Here is a 10,690-nt window from a genome sequence, read left to right on the forward strand (position 1 = left end):
CGTGGGTTTATCTCTGCGTCTTCTATTGGATCCCAAAAGTGGGTTACAGAGCTAAACAGACAATTCTCTTCTCCGTAGAGGAAGACAGAATGGCAGAGGGACACTTCAAGAAATACTCAATGTCCTTAGTCATCAGGGAAATGCAAATCAAAACGACCCTGAGATTACACCTTACACCCATCAGAATGGTTAAGATCAAAAACGCAAGGCACAATACATGCTGGAGAGCATGTGGAGAAAGGGGAACCCTCCTCCACTGCTGGTGGGAATGTAAACTTGTACAACCACTTTGGAAATCACTGGGGCGCTTTCTCAGAAAATCAGGAAAGGCGCTTCCTCAAGATCCAGCTAGACCACTCCTAGGCATATACCCCAAATATGCTCAAGTGCTCAACAGGGACATTTGCTCAGCCATGGTCCCAGCAGCCTCATTCATAAGAGCCAGAACCTGGAATCAACCCAGAGGTCCCTGGACGGAGTGATGGATGCAGAAATTGTGGTATATTTACACAGTGCAATGCTATTCAGCAGTTAAAAACGAGGAAAACGTGACATTTGCAGGCAAAGGGTGGGATCTAGAAAGGATCATCATCCTCAGTGAGGTGTCCCAGAAGCCGAAAGACACACACGGTATATTCTCACTTATAAGTCCCATAATATAGGATAAACATACTAACATCTGTACACCTCAAGAAGCTAAGCAAGACGCAGGGCCCTGGGTAAGATGATCAATCCTCACTCAGAAAGGCAAGCGGGATGAACACGGGAAGGAGAACAGGAACAGGAGCCGACTCCAGAGGGCCTCTAAAAGACTCTACACAGCAGTGTAAAAATCACACGCTGAGACTCATAACCAGACTTTGGGCAGAGTGCAGGGAATCTTAGGAAGAAGGGGGAGATAGTGAGACCTGGAGAGGACAGGAGCTCCACAAGGAGAACAACAGAAGGGCACAGGGGTCTTTTCTGAGGCTGATACTCCAACCAAGGACCATTCATGGAGATAACCTAGAACCCCTGCTCAGATGTGGCCCATGGCAGCTCAGTATCCAAGTGAGGGCCCTAGTAAGGAGAACAGGCACTATGTCTGACATGATTTTAGTGGCTGGCTCTCTCACCACCTCTCCCTGACTGGAGAACAGCCTTTGCCAGGCCACAGAGGAGGACAAAGCAGCCAGTCCTGATGAGACCTGATAAGCTAGGGTCAGATAGAAGGGGAGGAGGATCTCCACTACCAGTGGACTTGGAGAGGGGCAGGGGAGAAGATGAGGAGGGAGGGAATGAGGAAGGGGGCTACAGTTGGCATACAAACTGAATAAACGGTAATTAATATAAAAAATAAAAATTTGATAAAACAAAGAAATTGTGAGATCTCCCTGTGAATAAACAGTAAAGGCACCCGTTTTTAAAAACACTCGACTTGATACATCTTTCAAGTTTTAACAGAAAACAGGTATGAAATTGGCTTATGTAAGTCACTGGCTGACAGCAACCGTGTTTGCTTAAAAAACAATTTTTTTGTTCCTTGGACACTCCTGTCATAGAGTCCTATGCTTATATACGCTTTTTTTTTTTTTTTTTAATTTACAGGAGAAAAACACTTGCTGACGTACACCTTACACGATCATTGGCCCTTTCTTAAATACATCTTTTTAATTAATCAATTAGATTCTTTTCAAGACAACGTGTAGCCCTGGATGGCATGGAACACGCTCCAGTCTGCAGGTGGCCTCTAGCTGGTGCTCGGCTGGCCTCAAACCTAGAGATGCACCCTGCCTCTACCTCAAGTGCTGGGATTAACGGTGTGCATCACCACTGCCCAGCTCACATGATCATTTCCTAATCCTCGTCTTTTAAACTTTAAAAGACATTTCCTATCGTTCCTAACTTCTTCTTTGGTGTGGGAAGAAATTCTGAAGTAAATTCTCCAACCCAACTGATTCTGCTTTTGGCACCTCCAGAAAAGTAAATAAGACTGACTCTATGACTCTATGTGGGCTTGACAAGCACTGGTAGTGCTCACCTTTAAGCCAAACACTCAGCAAGCAGAGGCAGGCAGATCTCTGTGAGTTCAAGGCCACCCTGGTCTACAGAAGGAGTCCAGCACAGCCAGGACTACATAGAAAAAAAAATCCTGTCTAAAAAAGCCAAAGAATGACACAAAGATAGAAAGAAAGGAAGAAAGAAAGAAAGAAAGACTACAATTAGAAAGAAAGACAGAGAGAAGGAAAGAAGAGAGGAAGGATGGAGGAAAAATAGAATTCAGGGCCTGTGAAATGGCTCAGTAGGTAAAGGTGATCCCAGGGACCCATATGGTAGAAGGAAAGAACAGAATTCCTCAAGTTACCCTGTGATCCCCATATGCAAGCCTTTGCATGCACATGAAACACACACACACACACACACACACACACACACAAAATGAATAAATGTGGTTTAACAAAGCCATCTATACTAGTGTCAACTATAGATAAAACAGCTGTCTTTATCCATCAGAGGGAAGAATCAACTAAAAACAAGCAAATGGTGCCAATCAATTTTATGGGATCCAAATAACACTAAATATTGAAAGATGAAAGTTGACCCTGAAATCTGTGTGTCTAATTTTAATTTTGAGCAAACTCATAACTGCTGAGAACTTAACATGTTAGGTCTTAGTTTTCTACCTTAGAAAATAAAGCTATCAGGCTGGTAAGACTACTCACTAATACAGGCTACATGTTGCCAAGTGTGAAAACCTCAGCTTAAGAAAGAACCAAATGCTCCAAGTTGTCCTCTGAACTCTGAAAGCATGCTCTCGCTTGCACAGGCCCATACGCTCGTGCACGCACACACGCGTGCACGCACACACGCGCGCACGCACACACGCACACACACACACACGCGCGCACGCGCACACACACACACACACACACACACACGGGACGTGTGCATGCATTTTAACAAAAAAGAAAAAATATTGTAGACAGGGGAAACAGCTCAGTTTGTATGGACTTGCCCTTCAAGTGTGGGACCCCAGTCTGATTGCCAGAACCCATATAATAATACTGGGAATATAAGCATACACTTGTGACTGCAGAGCTGAGGAAGCAGAGCCAGGAGGGTCCTTAGGGCTTGTGGCCAACCTGTCTGTCATCTAGTTGGTGACTACCAGGCCCATCAGGAAACCCTGTCTCAAAGAGCTGCATGGACTTCCTGAGGATGACACCTGAGATTGTCCTGTGCCATCCATATCCTCACAGTCACAAGTGCACCTGCACACACAAGCACACAACGCACAATAAAAACTAAAAAGAAAATTTGGGGAGGTGGAGGGATGAGTCAGTGGTTAAGAGGACTCACTGTCTGCAGAGATCATACCAAACTCTTTTGTGAATATTTAGCACAAATCTTTTATTAATAACAGAACTGTTTAAAAATGAAGCTGGTGTTACATTAAAAAAAAAAAAAAAAAAAAGACAGAAAGCAGGGTGTTGCGATCCACACCTATAAACCAAACACTCGGTGAGGCAGAGGCAGACAGATCTCTGTGAGTTTGAGGCCAGCCTGGTCTACAGAGTGAGATCCAAGACAGCTAAGGCTACACATAGAAACCTTGAGTGGAAAAACAAAACATCATCAACAACCAAAAATCCTTAAAAACTTTTAGGTGAACCTCCTTGCTTATCTTTCTGTAGCATTTTGAGACTCCCATAAAAATGAGGCATTATTTAATGAACCGAACCTTAGGTGAATGTCAGAAGGCATTGGGTGAAAAACTGGTTCTAAGGGGACAGGCATGATGGATGGCTCTTTTCTGTTATTCCTGTGTTCAGAAGCTGAGCCAGTACGATCAGGAGTTCATTGATAGCCTCAGTTTTATATATCATATTCAAGGCCAGCCTGGACTATAAGAGACCCTTCCCTCTCCACCCCCACCCTTGAAAAAAAGAGAAAAAGAAAAAGAAAAGAAAACCAAAACCAAACCGTTCTACTGAAACCAAACAAAAGACCAGTGAGACATATGTGAGACTAGCTCCGAAGGAAATGGGGCTGCTCCCAAAACTGATGACCAGAGATCCACCCTCAGAACCTGCAGAGAGAACTTACCAAGTTGTCATCTGACCTTCAAACTGTGACATACACACAACTACACACACACACACACACATACGCAATCTTTTAAAAAGGAAAGAAAAATCACAACTGGTTCTCTTTACTGACTACATAACCTCTTGAAGCTATTTCTTCACCTTTTAAACAGTTCTCTAATACTTTACAACCCTTAAAGTTTTGACATCACAAAACATTCAAATGTTTGCACAGCCACAAATATCCAAATGACTTTCATAAGCAAATTAGTGCCTTGACAGACTCAGTATGTGTGTGTATATATATATACACATACATACTCGGTTATATATATATATATATATGCTCATGTGTGTGAGTGTTTTACTTAAGATGGCTTGAATTTACGCTCTAACTCCCAAAGCAAGAAAGACACCTCACAAATTTACGTAGGAGACTTTTCTGGTTTAAAACTAGTTTTAAATATCAAATATAGATTTAGCAATGCTAAAAGACACTAAAGGTCATAATCCAGCCCCCAAACAACAGAACCAAAAATGTAAACTCACAGAATTAAAAACAAAACCATAACAACAAAACAAGACAGATAATAAAAAACAGAAACAAAAAAAAAATCCCCAAACAAACAAACAAAAACAATCAGCGAATCCTCCCCAAGAAGACAGGTCCTTGGATAAAGATCTCCCACATTTGGAAGAAATTGGTTCAGTTCACACTGAGACTCCTTCCTGAAAAGACTTCAGACCTGAGGCGCACTGAGAGGGACTCCCATGCCTGCTGCAGGTTTTCCTCCGAATGAGATGTTTTCCACATCGCTTAAACAAAAAGAAAAAAAAAAAACAAAAAACAACAACAACAAAAAAGAGAGAGAGCAAGCGAGCAAGAGAGAGAGCTGCGCACAGCTCCGTGAAGGAAACTGGTGCATCTCAGTCCACCTCGCTTTCCCTCAGGGCTTTTATCCTCTAGAGTCTAGACAATAGTGGAAGAGGGCAAGGTTTCTGTGACAGAGGTGGAAGTCCTTTTGGGAAGATTGAGGGTAGAAGCAGGGAAAAACTGCTGGCGGGCCTAGAAAAGGGGTTGGGCCAGAACCAAAGGGCCGCAGGAGCCTGAGGCTGGAGGTCAGCTAGCCCCATCAGCCTTCCCCAAGCCTGAAAGACACCTGGCTCTCCAATGCAGGAAAGAGCTGAGGGAGCTGTTTTCCCCACAGCAAAGCCAGAGCTACGGTAGGGAGGGCGCTCCTCTTGAGCCCAGGTTACACCCAGCGGCCCACGTGGCTGGGCCCACGAGGCTGGGCCCACGAGGCTGCCACCCACGCACGGCCCAGGCACGGGAGGCCACCGCCTCTAGCCCACGGAGGTGTCCCCGAGGCGACCTTTCCGAAAACGCTCCCCTCCCCCTGGCCCGAGACAAGATGGTGGGCCGCGCGCCACCGCGCCGCCAGGTCCCTAACTCTCAGCGGGCGCGCGGGAGGCCCCTGAGGCCTCAGGCGAGAGTCTGGCCTCTGCCCTCGCCTCGCGGCGGGGAGCTGCGGGGAGGCTTACCCACAACGCTGCAGGACGTCTGGAGCTCGCAGGAGCAGGAGGAGGTGCTGGAGGAGGAAGAGAAGGAGCAGGTGGAGGCAGAGGCGGAGGAGGAGCAGAAAGGGAGGAGCACGGGAACCCCGGGGTAGCGTCACTCAGGGGGCGGAGGCTGGAACCAATGGGCACAGCCCCCGAGACTCCCAGGGCCAAATGAGCTCCTCTGAGAGCATCCAGAAGAGAATGCGGTTTACCCCGGGGGGTAAACCGCGCCTACAAACGTGCACACCCAGAGCCTTTCCTACTGGCCACCAAGCCACTGATGGGTGCTAGCTAGCCTGCGCACCACCGCAAGCAGCCTGGCTGGAAGGGATGGAAGGCCCTGGCCCTGGACTGGAAGAGGGCCCTTGGGAAAGAGGAAAGGTGCAGCGGGAACACTCACATGACACCATCAGCCACCCTGCTCTCCAACTCTGCTTGGCAATCCGGTCTGAGCACAAGCAGATGGCAATTCTGTTTAGCTCCGTACCCCAATTTTTAAATGGATTGCTCGATTTGTGCTCTTTAGCTTCTTGAGTTCTTTATATATTCTGGGTATTAGCCCTCTCTCGGATGTAGGGTTGGTGAAGATGCTTTCCCAGTCTGTAGGCTGTCCTTCTGTTCTGACCACAGTGTCCTTCGCTTTACAGAAGCTTGTCGGTTTCATGAGGTCCCACTTATTGATTGTTGAGCTTAGTAAGCCTGTGCTGTTGCTGGGCTGTTCAGGAAGTTGTCTCCTGTGCCAGCGAGTTCTAGGCTCTCCCCCACTTTTTCTTCTAAACGATTTAGTGTGTCTGGTTTTATGTTGGGCTCTTTGATGCATCTGGGCTTTAGTTCTGTGCAGGGTGATAAATGTGGATCTATGTGCATTTTTCTACAGGTAGACATTCAGGTAGACCAGCACCATTCGTTTAAGGCGCTGTCTTCCCTCCCCCCCCCATAGTGTGCTTTTTGGCTTCTTTGCCAAAAGTCAATTTTGGGGAGGTCCGTGGGTTTATCTCTGCGTCTTCTATTGGATCCCAAAAGTGGGGTACAGAGCTAAACAGACAATTCTCTTCTCCGTAGAGGAAGACAGAATGGCAGAGGGACACTTCAAGAAATACTCAATGTCCTTAGTCATCAGGGAAATGCAAATCAAAACGACCCTGAGATTACACCTTACACCCATCAGAATGGTTAAGATCAAAAACGCAAGGCACAATACATGCTGGAGAGCATGTGGAGAAAGGGGAACCCTCCTCCACTGCTGGTGGGAATGTAAACTTGTACAACCACTTTGGAAATCACTGGGGCGCTTTCTCAGAAAATCAGGAAAGGCGCTTCCTCAAGATCCAGCTAGACCACTCCTAGGCATATACCCCAAATATGCTCAAGTGCTCAACAGGGACATTTGCTCAGCCATGGTCCCAGCAGCCTCATTCATAAGAGCCAGAACCTGGAATCAACCCAGAGGTCCCTGGACGGAGTGATGGATGCAGAAATTGTGGTATATTTACACAGTGCAATGCTATTCAGCAGTTAAAAACGAGGAAAACGTGACATTTGCAGGCAAAGGGTGGGATCTAGAAAGGATCATCATCCTCAGTGAGGTGTCCCAGAAGCCGAAAGACACACACGGTATATTCTCACTTATAAGTCCCATAATATAGGATAAACATACTAACATCTGTACACCTCAAGAAGCTAAGCAAGACGCAGGGCCCTGGGTAAGATGATCAATCCTCACTCAGAAAGGCAAGCGGGATGAACACGGGAAGGAGAACAGGAACAGGAGCCGACTCCAGAGGGCCTCTAAAAGACTCTACACAGCAGTGTAAAAATCACACGCTGAGACTCATAACCAGACTTTGGGCAGAGTGCAGGGAATCTTAGGAAGAAGGGGGAGATAGTGAGACCTGGAGAGGACAGGAGCTCCACAAGGAGAACAACAGAAGGGCACAGGGGTCTTTTCTGAGGCTGATACTCCAACCAAGGACCATTCATGGAGATAACCTAGAACCCCTGCTCAGATGTGGCCCATGGCAGCTCAGTATCCAAGTGAGGGCCCTAGTAAGGAGAACAGGCACTATGTCTGACATGATTTTAGTGGCTGGCTCTCTCACCACCTCTCCCTGACTGGAGAACAGCCTTTGCCAGGCCACAGAGGAGGACAAAGCAGCCAGTCCTGATGAGACCTGATAAGCTAGGGTCAGATAGAAGGGGAGGAGGATCTCCACTACCAGTGGACTTGGAGAGGGGCAGGGGAGAAGATGAGGAGGGAGGGAATGAGGAAGGGGGCTACAGTTGGCATACAAACTGAATAAACGGTAATTAATATAAAAAATAAAAATTTGATAAAACAAAGAAATTGTGAGATCTCCCTGTGAATAAACAGTAAAGGCACCCGTTTTTAAAAACACTCGACTTGATACATCTTTCAAGTTTTAACAGAAAACAGGTATGAAATTGGCTTATGTAAGTCACTGGCTGACAGCAACCGTGTTTGCTTAAAAAACAATTTTTTTGTTCCTTGGACACTCCTGTCATAGAGTCCTATGCTTATATACGCTTTTTTTTTTTTTTTTTTAATTTACAGGAGAAAAACACTTGCTGACGTACACCTTACACGATCATTGGCCCTTTCTTAAATACATCTTTTTAATTAATCAATTAGATTCTTTTCAAGACAACGTGTAGCCCTGGATGGCATGGAACACGCTCCAGTCTGCAGGTGGCCTCTAGCTGGTGCTCGGCTGGCCTCAAACCTAGAGATGCACCCTGCCTCTACCTCAAGTGCTGGGATTAACGGTGTGCATCACCACTGCCCAGCTCACATGATCATTTCCTAATCCTCGTCTTTTAAACTTTAAAAGACATTTCCTATCGTTCCTAACTTCTTCTTTGGTGTGGGAAGAAATTCTGAAGTAAATTCTCCAACCCAACTGATTCTGCTTTTGGCACCTCCAGAAAAGTAAATAAGACTGACTCTATGACTCTATGTGGGCTTGACAAGCACTGGTAGTGCTCACCTTTAAGCCAAACACTCAGCAAGCAGAGGCAGGCAGATCTCTGTGAGTTCAAGGCCACCCTGGTCTACAGAAGGAGTCCAGCACAGCCAGGACTACATAGAAAAAAAAATCCTGTCTAAAAAAGCCAAAGAATGACACAAAGATAGAAAGAAAGGAAGAAAGAAAGAAAGAAAGACTACAATTAGAAAGAAAGACAGAGAGAAGGAAAGAAGAGAGGAAGGATGGAGGAAAAATAGAATTCAGGGCCTGTGAAATGGCTCAGTAGGTAAAGGTGATCCCAGGGACCCATATGGTAGAAGGAAAGAACAGAATTCCTCAAGTTACCCTGTGATCCCCATATGCAAGCCTTTGCATGCACATGAAACACACACACACACACACACACACACACACACACACACAAAATGAATAAATGTGGTTTAACAAAGCCATCTATACTAGTGTCAACTATAGATAAAACAGCTGTCTTTATCCATCAGAGGGAAGAATCAACTAAAAACAAGCAAATGGTGCCAATCAATTTTATGGGATCCAAATAACACTAAATATTGAAAGATGAAAGTTGACCCTGAAATCTGTGTGTCTAATTTTAATTTTGAGCAAACTCATAACTGCTGAGAACTTAACATGTTAGGTCTTAGTTTTCTACCTTAGAAAATAAAGCTATCAGGCTGGTAAGACTACTCACTAATACAGGCTACATGTTGCCAAGTGTGAAAACCTCAGCTTAAGAAAGAACCAAATGCTCCAAGTTGTCCTCTGAACTCTGAAAGCATGCTCTCGCTTGCACAGGCCCATACGCTCGTGCACGCACACACGCGTGCACGCACACACGCGCGCACGCACACACGCACACACACACGCGCGCACGCGCACACACACACACACACACACACACACACGGGACGTGTGCATGCATTTTAACAAAAAAGAAAAAATATTGTAGACAGGGGAAACAGCTCAGTTTGTATGGACTTGCCCTTCAAGTGTGGGACCCCAGTCTGATTGCCAGAACCCATATAATAATACTGGGAATATAAGCATACACTTGTGACTGCAGAGCTGAGGAAGCAGAGCCAGGAGGGTCTTTAGGGATTGTGGCCAACCTGTCTGTCATCTAGTTGGTGACTACCAGGCCCATCAGGAAACCCTGTCTCAAAGAGCTGCTTATATACTTTTTTTTTTTTTTAATAGACAGGAGAAAAAGGCGAAAAACACTTGCCAACATACTCCTTACATGATCATTTGCCCTTTCTTAAATACATCTTTTTAATTAATCAATTAGATTCTTTTCAAGACAACGTGTAGCCCTGGATGGCCTGGAACACGCTCCAGTCTGCAGGTGGCCTCTAGCTGGTGCTCGGCTGGCCTCAAACCTAGAGATGCACCCTGCCTCTCCCTCAAGTGCTGGGATTAACGGTGTGCATCACCACTGCCCAGCTCACATGATCATTTCCTAATCCTCCTCTTTTAAACTTTAAACGGCATTTCCTAACGTTCCTATCTTCTTCTTTGGTGTGGGAAGAAATTCTGAAGTAAATTCTCCAACCCAACTGATTCTGCTTTTGGCACTTCCAGAAAAGTAAATAAGACTGACTCTATGACTCTGTGTGGGCTTGACAAGCACTGGTAGTGCTCACCTTTAAGCCAAACACTCAGCAAGCAGAGGCAGGCAGATCTCTGTGAGTTCAAGGCCACCCTGGTCTACAGAGTGAGATCCAAGACAGCCAAGGCTACACAGAGAAACCTTGTGTGGAAAAACAAAACATCATCAACAACCAAAAATCCTTAAAAACTTTTAGGTGAACCTCCTTGCTTATCTTTCTGTGGCATTTTGAGACTCCCATAAAAATGAGGCATTATTTAATGAACCGAACTTTAGGTGAATGTCAGAAGGCATTGGGTGAAAAACTGGTTCTAAGGGGACAGGCATGATGGATGGCTCTTTTCTGTTATTCCTGTGTTCAGAAGCTGAGCCAGTAGGATCAGGAGTTCATTGATAGCCTCAGTTTTATATATCATATTCAAGGCCAGCCTGGACTATATGAGACCCTTCCC

At 45.7% G+C, this 10,690-nt stretch overlaps 1 protein-coding gene across 1 annotated transcript in view; it reads right to left on the minus strand.

Moving 5' to 3' along the window:
* The window catches only part of LOC110539688 (zinc finger protein 280C-like), a 151,256-nt gene extending 142,473 nt beyond the window's left edge, over positions 1–8,783 (minus strand). The window contains exon 1 of the mRNA XM_060375011.1: positions 5,610–8,783. The gene's annotated coding sequence lies outside the window, so the exon portion shown is untranslated. The remainder of the gene's footprint in view (positions 1–5,609) is intronic.
* Between the last annotated feature and the right edge of the window lie 1,907 nt (positions 8,784–10,690).

This window comes from Meriones unguiculatus, chromosome X, assembly GCF_030254825.1.
Source record: "Meriones unguiculatus strain TT.TT164.6M chromosome X, Bangor_MerUng_6.1, whole genome shotgun sequence".
NCBI classification, from domain to species: Eukaryota; Metazoa; Chordata; class Mammalia; order Rodentia; family Muridae; genus Meriones; species Meriones unguiculatus.